Source organism: Apis florea, unplaced genomic scaffold (genome assembly GCF_048593485.1).
Source record: "Apis florea isolate Af1SG1 unplaced genomic scaffold, ASM4859348v1 contig_3034_pilon, whole genome shotgun sequence".
In the NCBI taxonomy this organism is placed as follows: Eukaryota; Metazoa; Arthropoda; class Insecta; order Hymenoptera; family Apidae; genus Apis; species Apis florea.
This window is the reverse complement of record NW_028256693.1, coordinates 201887-226623: the sequence shown is the minus strand read 5'-3', so window position 1 is coordinate 226623 and position 24737 is coordinate 201887. Positions and strand designations below refer to the sequence as shown.

General features: G+C 37.5%; 1 protein-coding gene across 19 annotated transcripts in view; it reads right to left on the bottom strand.

The window, feature by feature from the left end:
• The window catches only part of LOC100870220 (pleckstrin homology domain-containing family G member 5), an 86941-nt gene that overhangs the window by 37752 nt on the left and 24452 nt on the right, over nucleotides 1–24737 (bottom strand). Inside the window, exon 1 of one of the 19 annotated variants that reach the window (XR_015292026.1) lies at nucleotides 20576–20597. The exons of the other annotated variants lie outside the window; for them this stretch is intronic. The gene's annotated coding sequence lies outside the window, so the exon portion shown is untranslated. Of the gene's footprint in view, nucleotides 1–20575; nucleotides 20598–24737 lie in introns of those variants that run through there. 19 annotated transcript variants of the gene reach the window in all.

Below are 24737 nucleotides of genomic sequence, written 5' to 3'. Positions count from 1 at the left end.
GAAAGGAATCGAGAATCGAAATCGATAATTTGAAACGGAATTGCCGATTTCCTTCCAGCGTGGTATTCGTTCCAACGAATTTCTTCAATGGCCGTGAAAATAGGAAGCGAGAGAATAGAAAGAAACGTAAACGCTTAAAATATCCTGGAAAAAAATTCTATATCCGAGTTAATAAATACGAGATCGCGTTACATCCCTATTCCTGATTGGTTGGTGTGTTACAAAGTTGGCCATCTGGCGACAAAAACATCGAGTTAATTAAAGCTCCATTCCATAGAATGCTCGCCATTTAATTAATAAACCGTAATTACGCACAATTGTCCGAGCGGATCTAGCTGCACTTTCTGTCTCGATGGGCGCAGCAGCACGAGGAAAGGAAATGGAAGACACGAAGTGTTGTCGATCGAACTCGATAAAAGGCGATAACTTATTCCGTTTGTCGTTTCGCGATAATCATTGAAGCTAAGTAAATAAAAGTGTAACGTTTTCGAGTTGCACTTTTATTCGAAAGCTCAACCCAGTCGTGGAACGTTTTGCTAAATGTTTGAACAAATCTATTATTCCCAATCAATTGGACTCAGTTGCGATGAATATGAGGCTCGTAATTATTTTTAATAATAAACGATCGTAGAAATTGGTTCGCGAGAAAAGTTTGAATTTATTCTAATTTGATTGGTCGAGCATTTTCTATTTTTTCGAGAGAGAGAGAGAGAGAGAGAGAAGGAGAGAGACAAGCAGGTGGGAAATTTTTGTATTGAAATTCTTTGAATTCGTTTAATTCAATCGATTTATCGTTATTACATGATCATTGTGAATGAAATGAGATTTATATAGGAAGGTACGTCGTTACGAGTCAGGATCGAATGAAAAAAAAAAAAAAAAAATAAAAATTTTCAATTAGTTATGGAGGGGCGAGGGAGGAGCAGTAATTCTTAATTACATTACATTTCCCGTTTCGAGAAAACGAGGAAGATGGGAAAAAGAAGTTTATAATCCGTATTTTATCCCGTACATTTATAATAGCGAACTTTTATTTCCTCGAAAGTGTAATAAAATTTCGGTTGAATATAGAAAACGTTTATCGTTTTGTTTCGTGGGTGTATCATAAGCAAGGATTAAAAATAAAAATTTTCAATTAGCTACGTAAAGATCAGCATAATTTTTGACGATTATCTTGTTTTCCGGGGGGGGAGGGGGAGGGGGGGAAACAATTAAGAGAGAAAAAAAGAAGTTTACGATCTCTTTAATCGTAATTTATTATTTTATCTCGTTTAATGTAATAGAGAAAGAGAGAGAGAGAGAGAGAGAAAAAAAACAGAATAAAGTTTTCACATTTATTCAAAGGAACGTTTATTTCCGTTTTTACAAAAGTTAAAGTTGTAAGTGGTAAGCAGATTTCCCCCTCTCCCCTCCCCCCCTCCCCCTTTTTGTACGCGCTAATGTATCTGAAATTGAAACTGTTTAGATCCATCGCTGAAATTGTATAGTGTAACATTTTATTACTCGTGAAATTAAACTATAATAAACACCGTGAGAGCGTGTGTTGTGACTTATTAAATTTCCCTCTCATCGTGAGCACAATAAAACGAGATCACGAATATTTCTAGCTATTTACGTATTCCCGTTTATTCGAATTCTAAAATAACCAACTATTTTTATTGCCTAAATCAAACGACAACGCCAGATGTAAAAAATTGACTCGAAGCGAAAAAGAGATAGAAATTAATAAGTTCATCGAACGAGACATTCGTTTTACGAAAGTTATTCGATTTCTGACTGTATAAATACTCGAATATGCATAAGATGCGTGACACGTAAAATTCTAATTATTAGTGTCGTCCATAATACGAGCAATAAAGTTAGGGTGTGAATACATTTGAGAATGAAAACTCTCAAGAGTGCTGTTCACGAGTGGACACTGTAACGAACATAGAGACCGTTTTACAGTAAATTTCACTGACTGAGTTACTTCATCCTCACGACAGTCACTTCCAAATTGCAATTCCCACTTATGAAAATTACTTTCGAGTTTTCAACTTTCGAAACTTTTACCCTCAAGTGTATTCGCATAATTTTAATTCAATTACACGTATTTTCTTGTGAGAAACACGCTAGCATTGGTCTCACACAAAGCGCTTTGAAAATCATTATTTAATCGACCACACGTTACAAATTTTTCTTTTATTTTATATAACAGGAAGAATCGAGACGAACGATAAACCGTAGAGAAAGTTTAAGAAACTTTTAAAAAAAAAAAAAAAATCGCCCAAACAACATACATATTCTCAAGTGTTCTCAACACGAACGAAAACTGCATCAATCAATAAACCTACGTCATTTGCATAATCAATAAGCGCACGTCATTTCACTTAAAAGATAAAATAGTTACTCGTATACCATCTGATTACTTCGACCGGATTAGAAGAAGTCGGGTGTCTTTATTTAGATCGGGCCACCAAGGTTTCACAGCAATTAATCGATTAATTCTAGCGTAATCCCTACACGTTCGCTCATTGTCTTTCGCAGAATGGCCGCGCACAATTACACTCAGGGAGGAATTGCTTCCTTGAAGCTGACTCAGAGCGCGGAGTTTCGTGACCGAAATGGCAAATTATTTCACAACGAGTTAATTAAGCAATTTCGTCCACAACCCTATAGACACCCATGAAATTGCCATTAAAACGTTCCACATCGTGGTAACAGTTTCCCTAAATTGAAAAATGAATCATTTGTCATTAAAAAAATAAGTTTTTCGAAGGAACTGGAACTGCGTTTAAAGGAAGAAGTTTTATATATAAGCTGAGATCAAAAATAAATAAAGAGATATCTCAAGTAAGTAGAATGATGAAAAGTCGATCGACGTCCCGTAGTAGTGAAAACCAACTGCATGAATGGCCAATCGATGATTAAATAATCATATGCTTCGGCTCGTTTTATCGCATTTTTTGATCAGTTCTCGCCAGGAGGAGAATACTCGAAATACTGGGAAAGTGAATCACCGAGTAAAACGTGCCAAAAGTTCTTGTATAATGATAAGAAAAGACGCTTCTTAGCGAGGAAAAAAATATGGTCACGCGCGTCGCGTATATTCTGGTTCGCTCCACTTACACTCAGCACAGTAGAATAAGTGTGCAACAAATCTGCCAAACCGTGGTGAAACCGTGGAAATGGAGGAGATTCTTTGAGATTTCGCTTATTTTTAACCTTTCTTTTCGATTGATCATTTGCAACGCGTTTATGAAGGTTTATGTCACTGCTTCTCGATTGGAGGAGAGTGTTTTCAATCGATAATTATCGATTTCTTTAAAGTCCGTTGTTGTTCTTTGTATCCCGATTTTATACGCAATTGTATATTTTTCTACGTGAGCAGAAATAAAATCGCGAACACCTGCGCTTCGAGCAAGTTTCTTGAATTCTTTCAGCTTCCACTATAATAAATGAAATAAATTGAGATAAAGTTGAATTAAAGAAAATATTAAGTCAGCAAAGAGTTAGTTTTAAACAAGCTAAGTCTTGAAAGTGAATGTTGTAAGTTGTAACAAGAAATAGTAGAGAAATATCAAGATAAAGATATTATAAGAAAATAGGATACGTTGTTGCGTTGAATTTTTTACATGTAATACGGTTATTTGTATGTACCTGTGCGACAAGATGTGCAAAAATTTGAATATGATTCCGCCGATACGAAACGACAAGAAATGACAAATGATATATACGTATTTTTTTTTTTTTTACATAGATGAACTCTACGTTTATGGCAATTCTGTTTCATCCTCGATAGGCTAGCTATGTCATTCGTTCTTTTTATCGAACCTCTTCTTTCGCAAGAAGAGCGATCGTCGATATCAAACGTAGATAGCTCGCTTCCTTTTTATTATGCATAGTGTTTCTCATATATGAGATGAGGATTTATGAATATCAAAAAATCAGGGGCGCGCACAATGGTGAATTTTTTCTTAAAAAATTGTTTACACGAAGTAAATATAATATAGTCGTAATTTTTTTAAAAAGCTATTGCAGTTACATATTACAAATTTTTGTAGAAGAGCTCGATGTTTGAATAATATCGATTGTTCGCTGTATATAAATATTGCATGTTCCTTTCGAGAAAATACATTATTTCTTTGTACCGTCGTAAATGTCGTCTTTACTTCGTGAATTTATTAAATTTACTTTTATTCTCCGTTCCAATCAATCTATCATTCTGTTTGCAATGAAAATTCTATATCTGTTCCAGTTCTGAACGAAGAAAATTTTAACAAGACTTTCTCCTATCGGGACAAAGAAAAAAAGAAAATATCTCTGAATATTAAAAAAAACACATTCTACAGTTCGAATAGACGTTTGAAGGAAGAGGGAAATTCGTTAATAATTTTTTTCTAATTTTTCAAATTTATTTATAACTTCATTTCTTTTATTAAAATTATTAAAATATTCAATTTATTACCATTCTTTCCAGTTTAGATTAAAATTTTTCTTTCAAATAAAAACGACAATTGTTGCTCGTTTATTTCTTCAAACTTTTTTCTTTCCCTATATGATTAAAGTAGAAAGATCTAAGCAAAAATGTTGAAGTTTATTATAATTACTTGGATCGTTTTATTCTTAAAGAATCGCTTCGCTTTAATTAATATTATTATTACTTTTCAAATTTCTTTTAATACTTCTGATATATAATTGAGGATATTTTTATTCCTGTTACTCATTTCATTTGTTTTCTCCGTGCAATAGATAACTTCAGAATGGGTAGGCATGTCCCCCTCCCCCCCTCCCCCCTCCCCCCCTTTTTAGTTGGCTGTATGTACATCGGGTAATCAAAAAAGTTTTTTTATGGCGGAAAAGGAAGATATAAGAAACGTAAAAAACTTTTTCCATTCCATTTAAGGAAAACGCTCATCGCTTTATGTACGAATCGCTCAATTCTTCTCCAAATCGTATTCCTCATTCACAACGATATTAGTAGTATAGTATATCGTTATTCCAATTTTACAGATTCCAACTTACATCGAATACTTCAAACATCTTGCTTCAGATTCAACGTTCAATTTCTGACAAGAATAAAAATGTTAAACGATTTTTAACGAAACCTTTCATTACATACACAAAACTTTGAGTCATCGTGCTCAAAGTTTCTCTCTCTTTCTTGTCCAAATATCCAAAATTTAACGTTCCATCGACTCGCCAGTTCCCTTTACAGAATCGCACACGTTACAACGCGGAATGTTCCATTTAACATCTTTAACGACAGAGAGAGAGAGAGAGAGAGAGAAAAGAATCTAACCCCTCTCCCTTCTGTTCTAAGAAAAAGAAACTCCGATTCCACAGATGGAAAAAAATATCTCGAAGAAAATTTTCGAAAATGCACAAAAATTCGGATCGACGATATCCGAATTCTCAGATTGGACGAATCCCACCCCTTCAACCGATGTAACATTCCCACGAGCATCCCTATTAATTTCCCCTTATCGCTCGTATTTCTATTCCGTATCATCTAACGTCTTTCGACAGCGTTCATTTCCCGGTGAGCGTAAAAAGAGGTATGGCACGGCCGATAAGATGGAGAGAGAGAGAGAGAGAGAGCTGCCCACGAGAGACGACAAGCTGGCAGCGCTTTGCTCGAGACTTTGGTTGGAACAGGGCCAAAGATTATCCATCCCTGGCATCGTTCCTCCCTCGGGAGGAACTTCATAACCGAAATGAGAGGAGCGGCCCACCCTCTCCATTCTTCCAATCTTTTTTCAATCCTTCTTCCCTTAGCCAACGATCGATTTTCTCCGATCGATCGATTTTTGCCGGGGATAAATAGCCGAACGCCCACTTCCATCGAGCGGAATGAATGATTCATAAGCGCGTCTCCGTTGGAATTTCAATCTGTCCTCTCTGCGGTCATCGGTTCACAACGCTACCCTCCCCCTTCCTCTGTTGCGGCGGTTTACGAAACCAACAGTCGGCTCGATCAGTTGGGAGAGACCTCTTCTGGGCAGGTATATATACGTTTTTTCATGCAAGATTTCTGAGAACTGGAAGATTTTTGAGAATATTTTAACACGCAAGAATGCGTGTCGAAAAATTGATTCTCAATTTTTGTATCGTTATTTTTCCAACAACGATAATAATAAGTTTTATTAAGATTAATTTGCAAGTTTCTATATACTTTTGTATCAAAATGACATGTAATACAATGTTATTTGATCGATCAAAACGTGTTGTATTTTGATCGATAATAATTACAATTGTTTTCCCTGTTTTCGTTCTATTTTCGTTTTGAATTTCGTTCGTAATGTTAGTTTCACGTTAGTCTGCGTTTCCCTTAAATACAAAATACTCGAGTTATATAACTCGAGTCATAGCTCATTGCGTTGATATTCCGTTTCCAGACGCATCCGACCAAAAATTATTCGTACCCACATATCACGACATCATCCCTGTTTCCTGTCCCATATTGCACAACCGTTTCCCTCGCGAATTTTCGCCAGTTCCCTTACAGATCCTTGTACACGTTATAACGCGGAATGTTCCATTTAACATCGAGCTTATCGTTAACGACACAGAAAGAAAAGAACGTAACCCTTCCAACCTCCTCTGTTCTTTGAAAAAAATATCTCGAAGAAACTAGGAGAATTAATTTTCCAATCCTGTAATAATTCTATTCGAATCAAATAACGCTTTATTTGATCTTTATCATAGAGATATTCCATAAGACTCGAGACTGAAGTTACACTTCTGGACGATACGCTTCTGACAAAGGCGAAAAACGAAGTCGAATTATCGAAACGCGAGCGAAAGATCACCGCTTGCTTCAATTGAAAACGACGTTACGAACGAAGGTTCATCGAATCGAGATAAAAGGAGCCATGTCGACGAGGGAATCGATAGAGGGGAACGACGCGTGTTTGTACACATCGAGCAAACTATGGACGGATTTATGGAGCGAATGGAAATGGAAGCCGCGAGAGCCAAATGATAATGGGAATCAAGCGAATTTAACCGTGGATCCGGTTGTAGCCGCTAAAGTGGTGCACGAGTGGTGGGTGGCAAGGTTACGAGTCGGGGCTTCTTGGGTGGGCTGTATAACCGCGGGGATGACTCGATAAATTTTCTTTATGCCACACAGAGAGAGAGAGAGAGAGGCTCCATCGGTTATGTAATTTGGAATTTCATTGGCGTGTTAAAGGCACGGCCACGGCGCTATTAATTCTTCCCCCGCCGTTTGTGGAGTATTATTCACGTTTCAGAATTTCATGGCTGATGCAACGTATTTTCATTCGTTGGTAAGAGGTTGGTAAAAGAGACTTGGATTCTTACCGCGATATTCAAAAATGACAATTTCAAGCGGAAACGAGTTATATACGAGCGACGATGAATAAGAGGCGATAAGGGAGGGTAATTTAGCTACGTTCAACGTAACTGCTTATTCCTGTGTGCGCTAAACATCGCGCATCGATGCGTTTTCGGAGATATATTCGCGTATTTGTTTGCCTAATGGAGCATATAACGATAACAGTTATTCGTATTCGATATTTGTATTTCGAATCGTTGCAGAAGAGAGAGAGAGAGAGAGAGAGAGAGATTTGTTCCTACGTGAAATTCGTAAAAGATACAAAGGGGATGTAATATTAATATTTCATTTTGTTAAACGGACGAATCAAGATCATCTGGTGGGGATATTTAAGGTGTGATATTAAAAAAAAATAATAAATAAAATGGGAACTGTTGGGAGAGAAAAATATGCTCCGTTGCGGGAAGTAATAAAAATAATTTTTAATAAAAATTTTTATCTATCTATTTTTTTTTTTTTGTAAATTTTTAATAACTTTTTAATATTCGCCGCGATAAGATCAGTTTTATTTATTATACCTCCTATACATACATATATATTATATAGCTGCATAAAATGAATAAACGTGGAAAAATTTTGATAAAAAATAATCCGATTAATCCGAGGCATAGAAATCAATTTGCAGATCATATTGCATCGCATATTGCATTTCAATAAATTTCGTACTAATCTTCCCGTGTAGTAATTTGTTTACTAATAATAATGAATTGAGATATTATACGAATAATAAAATCGATAACACGTTCGTATCGATAACATTGTAATAACAGAGGAGGAGGAGGAGGAGGAGGAGGAAAGCTTGATAATATCCCAGAGCGGATAAAGTCGAACGATGAAATTGAATACACTCGAACATTTTCCCAACTTGTATATACGTGCTCGATAAAAAATTCAGCAGGCGCCTATGGAAAGAAGTCGATAATGTTGACAGTGATTTATCGACCGGTACGTCGTCTTACGTGTATATCGCGCTCGGTTCGCGTCGCGGCGGGAAACTCGATAAATCTTGGTTTAAAAATTTTATTTCACGCCTTTGCTCCGCGATATAAATTCGATAAGCGATTATCGGTGTTTATTCGAACGGACGATCGATCGATCCGAGCATCGTTTCTTTTTCCACGTGCGATCGATTACACCATTGCACGCCGATGACTCGCTATACTCTCTGCAATGTTACGCGTCACGATCGAACGTTTAAATACCTCGTCGAACCACTTATTCTTCTACGTGACGAGGAGAGAACGCTCTCGAATCGAATCGAACGAATAAACGAGAAAGAGGAAACGAGAGAAAAGAGGGTAAATCCTAAGAGGGATAGGACACACGTGAATGAATACTCTCGATCTTCCAAGGCGTTCGAATGATCATTTCTCGAAGCGAATTCAGATGCGGAATGATTAATGGAGCGGATATATTTCCCAAACAGGAGGGGGGGGGGAGGGGGGGCGTGATGTATCCAAAGACAAATATCGTCCATTTGCGCAAGTTTTGTTCCACGTCGTCTCTCGACACGGGCGGGATAGATCTCTCTCGAAATGGTGAAAAATAACAAACGGGCGGGAATAACGACGATAATCTTTTGTTGTTCCGCCAGCTCTGACCGATCGATTCGGTTAATGGATAATCGGTTTTCAGGTCGACGTTCAGAGGATATTCCGCATCCTCTGGTGGAAACCGGCCGTGTTTGCTCGCCTCGTGCACACTCGCCTCGTCCAACGAAACACCCCCGATAACCGTCGTTTTGATCGGTCGGTCGATAATCGGTCGGTCTCAGCCAGAGAACTTTTTGTAAATCGTCTCGATAACGATCGAGCAAGGTTTAACGGCGAAAGGTGAGGTGAAAGGATGAAAGAGGAGCGAGTTTTTAGTTTTTCATTTTTTTTTTTTTTTTTTCTTTAAAAGCAGGAAAAGTTTCGGAGTACGAATTCGAGGAAGAGATAATAAATTACAGAGGAGGCGGATGGCGGAGGCGAAAGTTATTTGGAAAAGTTTCGAACGCGTGATATATTGGTGAAACGTTCAAGATTGATGCAGGGATTGTTGAAATTATGCGACATAGTTGCGAAACGTTTAAAATTAGTTCTTTAAAATTAGACGTTGAATGAACAGGATTCGAAATTATATAAAATGTTACGCTTAATTTCCACGATGTATCGATCTGGATTCTACGTCGATCGGATATTTATCGTTCCGATAAGCTGACAATGCAAACAACAATATTACAATTATCGATTTCTCGATAACTTTTAAAAAAAAATGTGATAAAACGCGTGATATTTATCGAATCGATCATTCCTTTAACACGCGAGCTGTAACAATCAAATTCGTGATTTCCAAAAATGTCGTAATTATTTTAAATAATTTTTTTACGAAACCAAGAAACGAAATAGCAAGAAGCAAGAACGAATTTCACGAATCCTGTACGTCAATTTTCATTCAAGCAAATTCGAGGAGAAATCTCACTGGTTGTTTGCTCACTGTTGTTATGAATAGAGGAAAAAAAAAAAAAGAGAAAAGAAATCAAAGGAGCAACCACTCTCTAGCAAGACAACTATTCTCTGGTACACAGAAAGGAAACAAAAGGGATTTGATTACGAAGAAATTTGATCAACGATTCTGATAATGGGCTGGAACGATCAACGAGGCGATCGATGAGGAGAACGATTCCCATTTCGATCGCGATTACCCAGACCAATTATCCGTCCCGACGATCGGGTGGTCGATTTCCGTGCAAGAAGAACTAGGTCGGCCAGGTTGGATGATTGGACGGAAAGTTTCGAGTGAATCCTCAGCTTTCGTATCCCATATTTCGGTACGCGCGTGCCAGCTGGTAACACTTTATATCTACTAATAACCGGCAGCCCAACGAATTAATTTCCACGGGAATTATTAAATTCCGCGTTTTCACTCTATCTCGACGTGCCTCGGGTTGCACCACCGGGGCAAAATTAGGCGGACCGTGTCTCTCTAACAACGCGTACAAGTGTCTTCTACGGTTCCTCACCGATGAAATATTCTAATCTTCGAATTTAGTAGCACCTTCTGAGGAAGGAACCTTTCCCCCTCTCCAAAACAAACGTACCGGTTCTGATATATTTCGAAACCAACTTTGACAACTCCTCGTCTCTCCTTCGATCGATCTCGAGATGAAATTTTGTAACCGAATAATAATCGTCGCAATTCGAGCGACGAGGCAAGATTTACAATAGAACAACACGAAAGCTGGATTCCATCGAAAATTCTCTCCTCGAGTAGAAATCGAACGGATACGATACCTGAACACGGCCCATCGGTGGCGACACCACCAGGAATATTCTCATGGTGGCCTTGAGAAAGTCATCCTGATTGCGGTTGGTGGTCTCGTGCAGCGCGGAGATGCTCGCGCTGCTCTGCCCGGTCTTCCGCCGCACCTTCCGCCTTATGCTCCCGACTAGCCTTCGCCAATCCTGCCCGGGACCGGTTGCGCCGGTACCGGATGCGCCCCCGGTACCGCCACCACCCCCGCCCCCGTGGGTGGGCGCATCCTGGCCCTCTGACGAGGCCCTGGACGGGCTCTGGTCCCGGCTCGACCGCCGGCTTAGCGCGCCACCACGACCGCCCGCGGCCGACGCGGACACCGTGCCCCCCCTCGCGCCACCACCAGGTCCCGCCACCTGCTGCGAGTCGCAACCGTTCGCGGCCAACCCCTCCACCGGCCCCGCGCCGCTGGGCCCGCTTCCCCCACCCTCGCCGAACGAACCAATCGCGTACCGCCCGATCCCGCTGCTCACGCTCAACCTGCGCACCAGCTCGCGAAGGCTACTGCCCCCGCCGCTCTTCTGCCCCCTCCCGCCGCAGCCCCTCCCTCCCTCCCCTCCCCCTCCCCCTCCCTCCCCCTCCTCCTCCTCCTCCCCCTCCTCCTCTCCCTCCCCCTCCTGCTTCCCCCCCGGCGTGCCCGCGTTCCCCTGGCCCAGCTGGCCAGAGATGAAGTAGAGGGCCTCCTTGATGCTCCAGTTTATCGTGGTGATTGGCGGTGGTCGATTGTTCGTGTGTGGTTACGGTAAGGATCGTTCCTTCGCACGAGGGGCTCGAGAGGGGGAAATTGGCGTTGGAAATTGTATTTTATTATATTTTCGTTCGGATCGGGGTTTAATTATATTATTTAGTCTCGTTTCGTTGCGGGGATTTTAGGTTGAGTTGATATCCACGTGGTGTCGATTTCGAAGGAAATTCGTTCGAAATCGGTCGTTTTAAAGGATCTTTGAGTGATACCGAGCGACGGGAAGAATCGTCGACACGAACGTCGGTAGGTTTGGTCGGTGGGTGATGATGATCGTTCCGGGAGCTCTATTGCCTGTTGGATCACAATGAACTTCCTTTTCAACTTCCTTCGGACGAAACTTTAGACGGGCCGATTCTCTCTTCGAATCGGTTAAATTGTTAAATTTAGGGTTTTCTTCGAAATGATTTCGGTTTTTGTTTCTTTTTTTTCGAGTCTCTGGAAGAATCAAAGATCTAACGAGTTCCCTTCGATCGAGGAATCTCTCTGAACGTCTCTCCTCATTATTCTCTTTCTTTTTTAATTATCGCGAGTGAAATTCCTTTTAACGAATAAACGGAACGTCCCTTTATCTTCATGTTTCATCTGGTTTCAATTATTTTTATCTCGAAAAACAAGTCGATTTCGGTGGGTGCGATAATCCTCCCTTCCTTTTTCTCAATCCCTCCCGACGTTTGTTAACTGTCGCGTTGATCCAGCGACGTAACGTCATCGTTCTCGCAGCTGTTCGTCGCCGAGTCGTGATTAACTCTCGCCTGTTGACGGTTCTCGTTGTCCGGCATCTGCGTAACCAACCAACCTATGGGGTGAAAATTGTCCAGTGTCTCGGGACACCTAGAAATTTGGCCGGAAAAATCGAGTCTCAAAAAAATATCGTGCAAAGTGGGAAGTCGAAACGAAACGTTCGGATCGTTGTGGAAAATGTTGTCGATCTGAAAGTGAGAGCTACCTTGAAAGCGAGCACTCAACGAGAAAATCCCCTTTTTCGTTTTAATTATTCAGAGTCGAGTTAAGCGGCAGACATGTCTTCTCGAGAAACCGCATCGTTTCGTGCATCGAGTTAAAGAAAAAAAAAAAAAAAAAAAATGCGCGCTCTTCATTCTCGTGTGAAAGGGAGCTAGGCGAATTTCGCGTATTCCTTTCAGACACTTTCTTCACGAATGTGGAAAAATTTCGTTCCGTCTTTGAATAAGCCAGTGTTTCTCAACTTTTTCATTAGCATTAGCGATTTATTGAAACGATGATTTTGAAGAGAGTGGAAATTTTTCTTAATTTCCAATTTTTATTCGTTTATTTAAAAAGGAAAATGTATTTCGAAGAAGCGTTTTCAATTTAATTATCATCGATAATTAGAAATGTTATAAATATTAAGTAATTTGAGTAGAAAGTAAAACGCGTTCGAGTGATCTTGACGATAAAATTTTTAAACGTATCATTAAACATTTTGATACAATTTTTCGGGATTCGTTCGAATGAGAGACACTGGGATAAGTTATCTCAGAAATCGCGCTGTCCCAGCGAAATTCAAGCTCTTTCGCTATCGCGACCGATCTAAGCGCGAATCTTCTTTTGCATCGCGACGAGGGGGGCCAAATTTAAATCGCCAAAAGCGAAGAATAAACTCGTTTGAACGAAGAATGATTCGCGCGTTGCACGATGATCGAAGTGAAACTGCGCGGAAGAACGAATCGGGCCAAAGAATTTAAGGGCACGCGTAGCCTTGCATACGTTTTATGCATCATACTTGTCTCTCGTATTTCTCTTATTGACAGTGTATGCTTATCTTTCAGATCGAGCGCGTGCACCTCGATGGAGCAGTTCCGAAAATTTAAATCGCGCATAATAATTTGAATAATCCTATCTCTTTGTTCAAACATTTTCCTTCAATTCTAATTCATACTCCCTTCGATCATTCGTCTACAGTTTCCAACTCTACGCTACGTGCTCTAGAATTCTCTCTCTAAATCGTCTTTAAACACCAATTTCGACCTACGCGATCGAGTTACAGCTACAGAGGGCGGTGCTATTCAAAACGTGAGTATCGATTCAATTGGACTAAGATTGTAAGACTCCAGGAATCGTCCATCGAGCTGTGTTAGTCTCTGCTCCTCGAGAAGAGGAGAAGACGGAGTTACATTCGATACAATTCTTCGAGGACTGCATCGTTAGAATTGGAAAAACTTCCATTTCTCTCTCTCTTTTTTTTTTTTTTTTTTGATTTCTCGAAGGTGGAACATTGAATTTCCATCTATAGCGAAAATCGACTTGTCGAAATAAATCGAAGGAAACGCTTCATCCCGACTCAAGCAAGCAACGTTGACAAGGTTCAATGAGCATTTTTCGACAGAAAATTTCCTTCCTCTTACTCCGCTTTATTCAACTGTATCTCGGGATCCTTTTTTCCAGATTCTGCTTAGATTTAGAATTTCTTTTCCCCGAGAAAATTAATCAACCCTTTCACAGTATATGTCCCGGGAGACACGAATTGTCAAGAGTAATTCTAAAAGCTTTCTGTTGTTACGTGAACACGCGGAGATGCACGTATACTCGTGGAAAATTTAAATAAAAATGCGTAGAATGCGAAAATGGAATATTGAAATATTGGAGTTATTTAAGAAAGAGGAATCTCTCGTGTTTCGGCTCCATTTCCAATGGAATTAAGAGAAAATGGATGGATATGGTGTCACGAGTGTTGTAAGTAACCCGCTCGATCTTCGAGGCTGTTTTCTTTTTTTTTTTTTTTTCAGAGAAGTCTGAAGAACGATGGCGCATCCATTTATCATTGCGCAATCAGTTCCAAATGCCTCCGTGGACGCTTTTAATCCGTCATAATCCAGTGATCTCGTTAATTTAGAACAAGGAAAGGATCGAGTAGAATTAAAATTGATAATACGACACAAGAAGAAAGAGAAATTGGAGAATCTGGAGATTGAATTAAATTCTATATTAACCATTTCTAAAACGTTCACGGACACTTTATGCTATACTACCTTCTTCGAAGGAATCTGTTGGAGATAAAGTCGATGCGAAGTTCATTAAAATTTCATAACCACACAGCTGACGATAAACTCAAACTTTGAGAACTTTTTTAAAACTCTCTCTCTCTCTCTCTTCTTTGGAAACACGAATTATTTCGAGTTGCGACCCACCATTTTTCAATCCATGCAACAAACAAGTGGAGCAAACTGAAATATATCACACGGCCTATCCTCTTTTTCTGAATATTATCTTCATTATATTATTATAACGTTATTGTTATTTTATTCCTCTTAAAATTCGTATATCTATATACATCGAAAGATTGATTAAAAGTTGAACGAAACGAGTCAGGAGGGCTATGAATCAGAATTTTCAAAAAAGTAGATAAAAAATCTCTGGAAATTGGCGATAAAAATCCTCTCCCAACAATTTTACAGAGAACCACGAGTTATTATTATATCCTAGAAATATTTTCTCGAGAAGATAAACCGGGTGGAAGTGGAATTAGATGTACTCTTTCAATGCACATCCTACTTTTTCCACGAGTCTGAATTTCAAAAAAGAACAGTCGTCAATTCACATGTTCGTGGGAAAAAAAGAAATGAAATAAAATCGTCGAGTATCGAAACAGAACCAACCTGCCCCTTGGACCTCTTTTGAAATCGACACGCGATAGAATATCCACCGATCGAAATGGAAGGAATCGATAAACGAAGCAACGTTCGTGCGAGTCTTTTCCAACAAATATCGAACGAATTCTCTCTGGCATCTCGAAAGAAATTCTTCGTAGTAGCGCGCCTCGTCAACCTTCCACGTTCAACAAGTTATACCGATCGTTGTTGCATCACTCGTCCCCGCTTTGTCGTTCGCTCCTTCGTCGGATGAGAGACACTTTTCTTCCTCAAACTTGCGAATCACCTTGTGTACACCCGTAAATTTCTCGAGACGAATTTATTTTATTTAACGTGACTGCAGGCCGTTTCCTATTTTTTCGAGCTACGTTTCCATATTTTCCAGCGACAAACTTCTCGATCGTCGAAGGGTTGTTGGATTTCTTTTGCTTCTTTTTTTCTTTTCATTGTTCATTATCACTTTAAAGATGAGACAGATTCTTCTTTTTCCCTGTTCCAAAGACACCTTTTCAAAGAATCGTGGAAAGTCGAGTAAATTTTTTCACCTCCTTCTTTCCTCCAACAATAGAGAGACAAACGAATCAAACAGTGACGATTCCACGAATTCAGAATTCTCAGAGGCGAGGCGGTGGCATAAATTCGTTTCGAACGAGTTGCCTAAAACCGACGCCGTGTATCCGCTTAATAAAACGGGGAGAGAAATATCGGAGGCGATCCCGGGCGAAGGATCGATACCCGTGGAGAGGATGGAATCCGCCTATTAAAACTGAATATCTGATGGATGGCCGCCAAGTGAAGCGAGGTGGAACCGTGTCCTTTCGGGGTGGTATTTTCGGTCATGAGTGACACAGTCCATTTCCTCTCCCGCTTTCCCTTCTTTTCCCGCCGCGCCATTAGCCCGGTCGATCCTTTTTCGAGCAGAGAGAAACTTCCTCGCGAATTTAAACCGCGTTTTCGTTGCTACGAGCGAATCGAGGAGCAAGGAAACGTCGAGAGATCTGTTTCTGCGACGGGATTATACGATTTCTTTGAAAGGTAGAAGAAAAAGGAAAGGCAATTCTCGTCGTCCAAATCCGATCTTCGAACAATTTTCGAGTATTTGTGACGAATCAGGACGACACTCGATGTTGATCTTTGATCGTAAGTGAAGAAACGATTCTATTAATAGTCGATAAAATAATCTCGATGATAAGGAAAGATTCTATTCTATCTTCGAGTAATTATAACGAATCTGAACGACCTTTGATCTTTGATCGTAAGAAGAAAAACGATCCTGATGATCCCTTTGAATTGAGCACGACTTCGATGATCTCAAAACGATTCTATCAACGTCGATAAAATAATCTCGATTATAAGGAGAGATTCTATTCTATCTTTGAACAATTTTCAACAAGTGATTGTGACGAATCTGGACGATGAATTTTCGATGTTGATCTTTGATCGTAAATAGAAAAACGATTCTGATGACCCCTTTGAATAACATGATTTCGATGATCTCAAATATTTTATTAACATCGATAAAATAATCTCGATGATAAGAAAAGATTTTATTCTATCTAGAGAGGAATTGTTGGAAAGTTAATCGAATGTGAAACCGGATCTGAATCGAGCTATCGAGGAAGGAGAAATTTGTGATTCGACTGGGGTGCGACTGAATTTTAAGGATCATCAATTACTCTTTTAGAAAGAGTCGCCGTTTCCTTTCTTCTTCTTCTCCGTGTTTCGAAGTTTCGAGGAAAAGAGGGAGGAATAATTAATCAGATTCGAGTTTATCCGACTTGTCTCGAGACTGAAGTAAGTCGGATGAAAAGGGACGATGAATGATTCGATGAATTCTTCTAATTGGCATGAAATATAGGTATATCGGTATTCTGGATCATTCGACACGCATATTTTCGACGCAATTATAAAGAAGAGTGGCAGTGCAGATATTTCGATCGAAAAACGCTAAACAAAATTATTGGCTGGAAGCTCAAGTCTCGAGGATTTTCGCATTCTTCCCTTTTAAGGGAAGAGACTTCATCTCCCACCGTTCAAACAGGATTCATCATCTTTGAATTTTTCAGTTGGCATAGAATTTGACCAGACTTGAATATGACTTTTTTCACGACGAATATAATCGAAAAATTCTTTGATCTGCCACGTTAATTTACATACTCTTGACATCAAAAAGATTTCTGCCTTTTTAATCCCCTATTTCATCTCGAAATATCCTTCCTCGATATTCATTTTTATAAAATCTCATCCGGATTATTTCACCGTAAAATAGTAAATATTACACGGATAATTAAATTCATTAAATTTTGATATAATAATGAAAATAATAATGTTTTTTTTTTTAACTTAACTTTGCAATAACTTTGCAGGATAAATTTTTGAATCGATAAAATGTTTAGATTTTAATGTTCCATTATGTCAGTTGAAAAAAATATATATATTTCTTAGAATGTGTTTGAAAATTGTATTTTACGATAGATGGAAGAGCGATGAAAATTTGAAGATTAATTTCACGCGCTAAAAGACATTTTCCCATTCGAAAAAGAAATCGCGCACAACCCATTTCGCACAAACTTCCATGAAAAACAGAATTTTCAAGTTAGGTAGGAACTTTCTTCTAAGCTAATGCCTTAAAAACTCACTTCGCGTATAAATTTTGTATATAGAAATGTTTCGTGAATATTCGAGAATCTGAGCTGAAACGTTTGACAAAATAGCAAAAAACGGAAAATGGAAGATCAAAAAGATGAATATTCGGGTAAAATCTCTCTATTTCTTTTTTTTTTCTATATTCATGACGTTTGTATTCGTAGCTAGGTGTCGCGCTCGATCAATCTCTCATCGTGGATCATCGTGGATCATCATGTCCACGCAGCTGTTAAAAATCGAAACGAGCTTAAACAAGCGTCCATAATCGATTCTTGCAGTTAATTGGCAAGAAGAACGAGATCGGGAAAAATTAGTTGGAATTATTTGTATTTGAAATTATAAATAAATTGGGATTGAAATTACAATAAATTTCAATATTTTTGTAAAATGAACAACAACGAAGAAATCTCATCTGCGTGTATGCGGTGTGCCGGTGCTGTGCTGTGTTAAGCGCGCAAATAGCTGTGTAAAATATCATACGAAATGCCGATCTGGTGCCGAACAGGGCGTTGTGCCGTTAGATTTTATTAGAGAATAATTTCATTGATAAGGACGATAAAGAATTTTATTTTTCCCTCCCCCCTCGAATTGAAATTTCACTCGTCATCCTCTTAAACGCGCTCGCAAAATTTTTCATAAAGCCGCATTTATGCGTCTATCGCTCTAAATCATCCACTCGCGATTCTTCGATAACAATTCTTTATCCCGAAATACGGCGTTACATTTTTACGCAGAGAGAGAGAGAGAGAGAGAAGTTTTGAAAGCCGTTTGGGGCCACTTTTTATCACGGTTGCCACTTTCGTTATTCCCTTTCCTGCCCCTTTCGCGAACCTTAACATTTCTCAAATGCAAATTTTTTTTTCAAGTTGTTCATTTGCGCGGTGAAAACTTTTTAATCGTCCGACACGCGGGTTTTTCCCAGTTATTACGGAAAAGTTAACTTCTCTCGGTTAACTAAGCGAGGAGAGGCCGCATTCTTTGTTATTTAGTGGATGCGAGAATTGCGAAACTTTACAGTCGAAACAACTAATTCGTTTCAGTTTCGTATAAAAATTTACGATTTTCTTCGAATCGGTTGAGCGAGTAAGTTGTTTTTTTTTTTTCTTTGTAAATACGGTGATATGAATATTTTTTTTTTTTTTGGATAAATGATCGTAATCTCGAGAATTTCATTTTCATAAAATAATTCCAGTCCTTTCCACTCGACGTAATCGATATTTTCGAACATCTTCCCCGTTTCTTGAATACGTTGCATAAATATTTGACATTTGAATAAAGTGAAAAATCCAATATCCCTCGAAAAAATAAAAAAAAAAACATCTCCTACCCTCTTATCGACGACTTGATAACAAGAAAAAAAGTAAATAAATAAATTCACAATAAATCGCACCGCATCCGTAACAATCATTATCAATTCAAATCCAATTACATTCCTAAATAATAACCGCGCAAATTAGAATTAATCAGGCTGAAAAATTAATCAAGTTAAAATTTCGAATAATATTTATTCGTAGCTCTACCATGATCGATCGATCGCAATTAATTAATTCAAACAACATCGAATTGAAACAACTTTGTTTCCTTTCCGATCCTCGGATCGTCGAAAATTTTTGCCACCACCGTTTTATGCCGTGATATCGATTATCAGGCCTTGTGTTTTTCGGCTGAGGGTCCTTAAGGGTGACTCATCCTCATCGATCATCGCCTACCGAATCTAATTCCGACACGGACCAAAGTTTCCCTCGGAGTCAGGGAGATTTCTCAATTAACCTTCTCCCGGTTAGACAAATTTTGTCCCCCTCCCAATTTTCGTCGAGAAACCACTCCTCGATTTCGATCGTTTTGGAACGTTCGTTCAAGGAAAAGCCGACGTCGGGCGGCACTTGTCGACTTCGATAAACGAATCACGAACCGTTTCCCACGGCCTTTATACCCTCGATAATCCAAATTATATGGTATCCAGTTATGTGGCTCGAGTTTATGCAAACTTTGCGGTATAATATTCCAGATTATCCGAAGAAAGTTTTTTTTTCGTTAACTTGACTGATTCGCGAAGAGATATCGCGGGGGCTAGGTTTATTTTTTTTCATCGATGTTAATAATAGTAAAGTTGAGATGATCGAACGGAATAATCGGATGATTCGAGCGTTCTCCATTAAAAGTATTGCTTCTTTTTCCAACGACGTTAGGAAAAATTTTTTTCTTAAGCGATAACTTCGCTTCTCCTCGAGTAATTTTTCCAAGTCACATTGGTAGAAAGAAAAGGTAGAATAATGAACGTTCCACGAAGATATAGTGAACTCTGACAGTTGGAATAATCCAACTCGATCATTATTTTAGATAATTTAGATTTTAGAAATGGTGAAAGTCTCGGAAAGAAGTGTAGAAAGTTTGTTTTTAGACAATTTGATTAATTTTGGAAAATTTTGGAAAACAGTTATTCTTAAAAAAATTCGAAACGTTTTATAAATAATTTATTTAAAACAAGTAATGATTTCAATCTCACGTGAAATTCGAAACGGGCAGCGTATTGATTATACCATTTAATAAAAATGATGGCGGTTTCGAGTACTGTGTAAAGAAAAACAAGCGGTTTGCATATAAAACGAAAGATACAAAATCGATGTTTTTTTTTATACGACTATATACTTATATTGGGTTGTAAAATAAAAACCCAACGCTGGCCCTTTCGCGTTTTCCATACGCTTCTGTCATGCAAATGAAGAATGGTTGGCATCAATATTGACAATTGGAATAAAAACTTGGATAAAATTGAAGTGGGATCGATAATTAAATTAATTAATCGGCTCGAATTATCGAGAGGGGGGACAAATATTTCTCCCTGATAAATTGAATTTTAGTAATGTAAATTATATCAATACTGTCAATTATATTATTATTATTATTATTAATTATAAATAATAAATTGATTTTAATTACATTATAATTTCACTTGTCCAATCATTCGAAACACTGATCTCGAGTCGATCCGACACTTCGTATCAGCAATCGTGATCTCCTTACAGATTTACATCTATCAGCTAAAGAAAAGAAAAGAGAGAGAAAAAAAAAAAAAGAAGGAAGAAATTCTGCATCCATTTATTGAAGACGAGGCACGTGATTTTCACAAACTTTCATTAAAATAAAAGCTCGGAAAGTTATCCCTTTCAAACGTAAAGGCCTGTTCCCTCTTTCGTTTTTCCAATCTCATTTCGTTAAACGTTATCATCGACATTATTTTCATTTATCCAAAGAATATACGTTTCCTTCGTATATTCACTCGTCGCATCTTTTTCTAAATGAAAAATCCCATTTTTTTTCTTTTTTTTTTTTTTTTTTCTTTTACGAATTCGTTGCACAAAAACTTTACAATATTAATTACAAATGGCGGATGGTAAGTTGGACGAGCGGCAACGAGATAATAAAGCGCGAGTAAAATTTCACGCCATTCGTCGTGAACGAATTTCAATGGAGAGAGATGGACGAAATGATATTTCTCTCATCGCATCGTTGGTCCGCAATCCTTTCACGGTCAACCATCATCGTGATTTATTCGACGAAATCTAAAATCTTGCCTGTCGCGCTTTTAAATGAAATTTAAATAAAACCAGGCGAACACTCCCTGTTTCTGTTCATAAACATCCGGTTATTGGCGAGATGACGAGAGAGAGAGAGAGAGAGAAGGAAAAGAATCGTTGATTATACGAGATTATTCATGGTGGAGAGCAACAGAGTGTTTCTTCTTTCAGAATTTTCCAAATCTCGAAATTATAGGGAAATAAGTGAACGAAGTCTTTTTGAAGGAATTTTGTGTGTAACTATGTCGAACGATAAAACGTGAATAAAAGTTTTTCAGGGAGATGAAAGTTTTCGAATTCGTATTAATTATTCCTGGTTTACTGAAGAATCGAAGATAAGATAAGAGCCTCGTTTTTTAATCCGCTTGTTAATTAATCAAGTTATTGATGCAATTTCGAGAGCGATGAATTTGTTTCTTTTGTGGTTGTCCTATTTTTTTTTTATATGCAACTTTTTTGCATGCGTACCTTCATCTTTGCTAGAAATAGATTACAGATCAAATTGAATTGAATTTTTAATAAAACTTTCAATGCATATAATTTTACCGGAAATAATATTCATCGCTTGCCGATAGCAAATGCATTTTTATAGATCCAATGAATATTTAATTATCGAAATGAAAAAAATGTTGTTATTATTACGAAAAATAAATAAATATTGTAATTTTAAATAATAATAAAATCACGGTTCATTCATTCTTGATTGTATTTGTATTTTTTTCAATTTCGACAGTGATAACTGTCAAACACCAAATTTTTCTTTTTTTTTTTTTTAAACGCCATTAAAATAAAACCCCGTTAAACGAAAAGCTTTGCGTCAAAGTTGAAATTGAATACGAGAAAATCTCTCGAATTCAATATGGATTCGTTGTTCGCATAGAACCGACTATTAGATTTCGTTACATTTACGTGAATCGATAATTTCATTTCGTTACATTAAGAATAATATTTATTAACCATTGTTCGATAAAATTGAATATACGAGAGGAAATACATTGACGAGAAAGTGAGGAAAAAAAAAAAAAAATTAAAAAGTTAAAACTACGTATATTAAGTACGTTAAGTTAGAATAAGAGCATAACTCTGATATATTTTTATATTTTTTTTAAAAAAAAATAACGATTCGCAATGAGCGAATTAAATAAATGAGCAGTGAAATTGGTTACAAAACACGATCGATACAATTGTTTGCAGCAAACTTAGTTGCATGCAAGTACGTAATAAATGAAAATCCCTAAGGACTCTAAGAGAGGCGTTAAGTTTAATGAGTTTTAACATGTCAATTAATATAATAACTATTTAAATATTTAATAATCTAATTTCATAAACGATATTCTGTATTAAATAATATTATCTTACGTTACTAATTATTCCTACCAATTTTCTATTAATTTTATTAATCAACCCTTACATCGACAATTAAAATTTTCCACTCAAATTCTGATTTTAACAATTTTTTTCTTTCTTTCTTTATAATTAAACTTTAAGTTTGGAAAGAAATATGCCAAATAATATGAACGGAAAATTTGAAATTGTTTCTCAAAGGGTAATAAATAAATAAGTTTCAATCAAGACTTTCCAAAATGTAATTGATTCGATTGAGCGCGTTCAGGGAAAACTGCATTAAATATTCATATCCTTTTTCAAGGTTTCATCAACACCCGGTGATCTCTTCTGCCCCGCAAAAAAGAGAGAGGGGAAAAAAAAAAAAAGAATGAACGAGAGCAAACGAACCACCAATTATACTTCGAAATTTCATCGTCGAGAAATTGTGACTTATATCGAATAAGATGAAAATGCTTCATAGGAAAACACATCGTCGAGTTTATTGCCAGAATTATTTTCCTATACGATTTTCCCCCTCTTCTCTCTCTCTCTCTCCCTCCCTCCCTTAGGAAATCGATTTAATCATCCAATTCGTCAGAATTTTCTATCACGCGAAATGAGTATTGAATTGCATGTTAGCTTTTATTACACGATTTTATTCTACGAAAAAAGAGGGAAAAAAATTACGAATATCAACGAATCAAACTGTCATCATAGTTTCACCCGGATGATTTGTGTGATTAAATGACACATCGTGGACACACACATCGTGTAGAAGTGCACACGAGTATTTCCAAACACGACATCGTGATGAAATATTTAAATGATTCCGTGGGAGAAAGGCAGGCTGTGTTTGAAGTTTGCGATGAATAAGAACGAAGCGTCGTACATCACGTGGAAAATAGACGGTTTGGAATTGGAAGATTAACTTCTGTGAATATACGGAATCGCGGGGGTGGGGAGTCTGTTATCAAGCGGCTTGATGAACGTCGGATTTTCATATAATTTCGTAATACGAGAGGAAATGTGTGTGTGAGAGAGAGAGAGAGAGAGAGAGAGTGCAACAACCGGTCGAACAAAAGTTTTATTTTATCTGGATGATTTTTCGCTCGTGAAAATTATGGGAACGAAACTTGATCTTCTTCTCTGACTGAATAGATAATTTTCCCACTGCTTCGCGACTGCTTCTCTATTCCTGTTCCTTGTTAATTAAACTTCTTACCGTTTTGAATCGTTAACGTATCAATTTATATCAACACCTTTGTTGTTAACTTTGTCTTTTAAACGGAATATCTCCTTTCTAGTACGCAATTTCTTCGAAAGTGTGTCAAATCCAGGATCAACGTACGATTTATAACACACAGTTCTTTTTTAGATACTTTTTCTCGATAAAGATTGATTACAAGTTTTCTGGTAATTTTTTTTTTTTTTTTTAATATCGTATCTCCTGATAACGAAAATGGATTTACGTCGGCCAACACATTTATGAGCCGAGCTATTCCACTCCAAGCCCTTTATTTTATTCGATTAAAATTTAGATTAGAAGAGCGATTTTGACCGGCTCGAGGTTGATTAATTTTCTCCACCGATCGAAAGTTGACTCGACTCGAAAGCAGCTTTAATTCCGAACGAATGTTCGGGATAGATAAATATATATATATATATACCAACTTCAACCATTTATTGTTCGACAATACTTTCTAAATATCGTGTATTTATTTTAATATAATTCATTACAATGCTTCCATGAATTAAATGTACTTGGAATGAAATTTCAATGTATGAACTTCTCGGAAATTCAAAAGAGAAATAATACGTGCACAAAATAAAGCCAACGTAATTCAGTGGTTAAATAATTACCTAGATTTGCTTAATGTACATAACTTTGTACCCTTCTTCGTTATATCGAAGTAGAACATATATGTACACTATATCGATCTTACAATTCTCAAATAAAGGATTTTCAAAAAAATTATTATTAATCAAAGATGTATGTAAACTCTATGGACGTGAAGTAAAATTTCTCTTCCTCAAAAATCTCAATTTTTAAGTAAATTGAGTTTGAAAACTTGCAACGGATAACATGCAAAGACAAGTTAAAAGAAACGTTAAACTCTTATTTCTTAGAAAATAGAGTTGTAACATCTTCGGTTAACTTTCTACACGAATACAAAGTTTTGAAATATATATATATATTT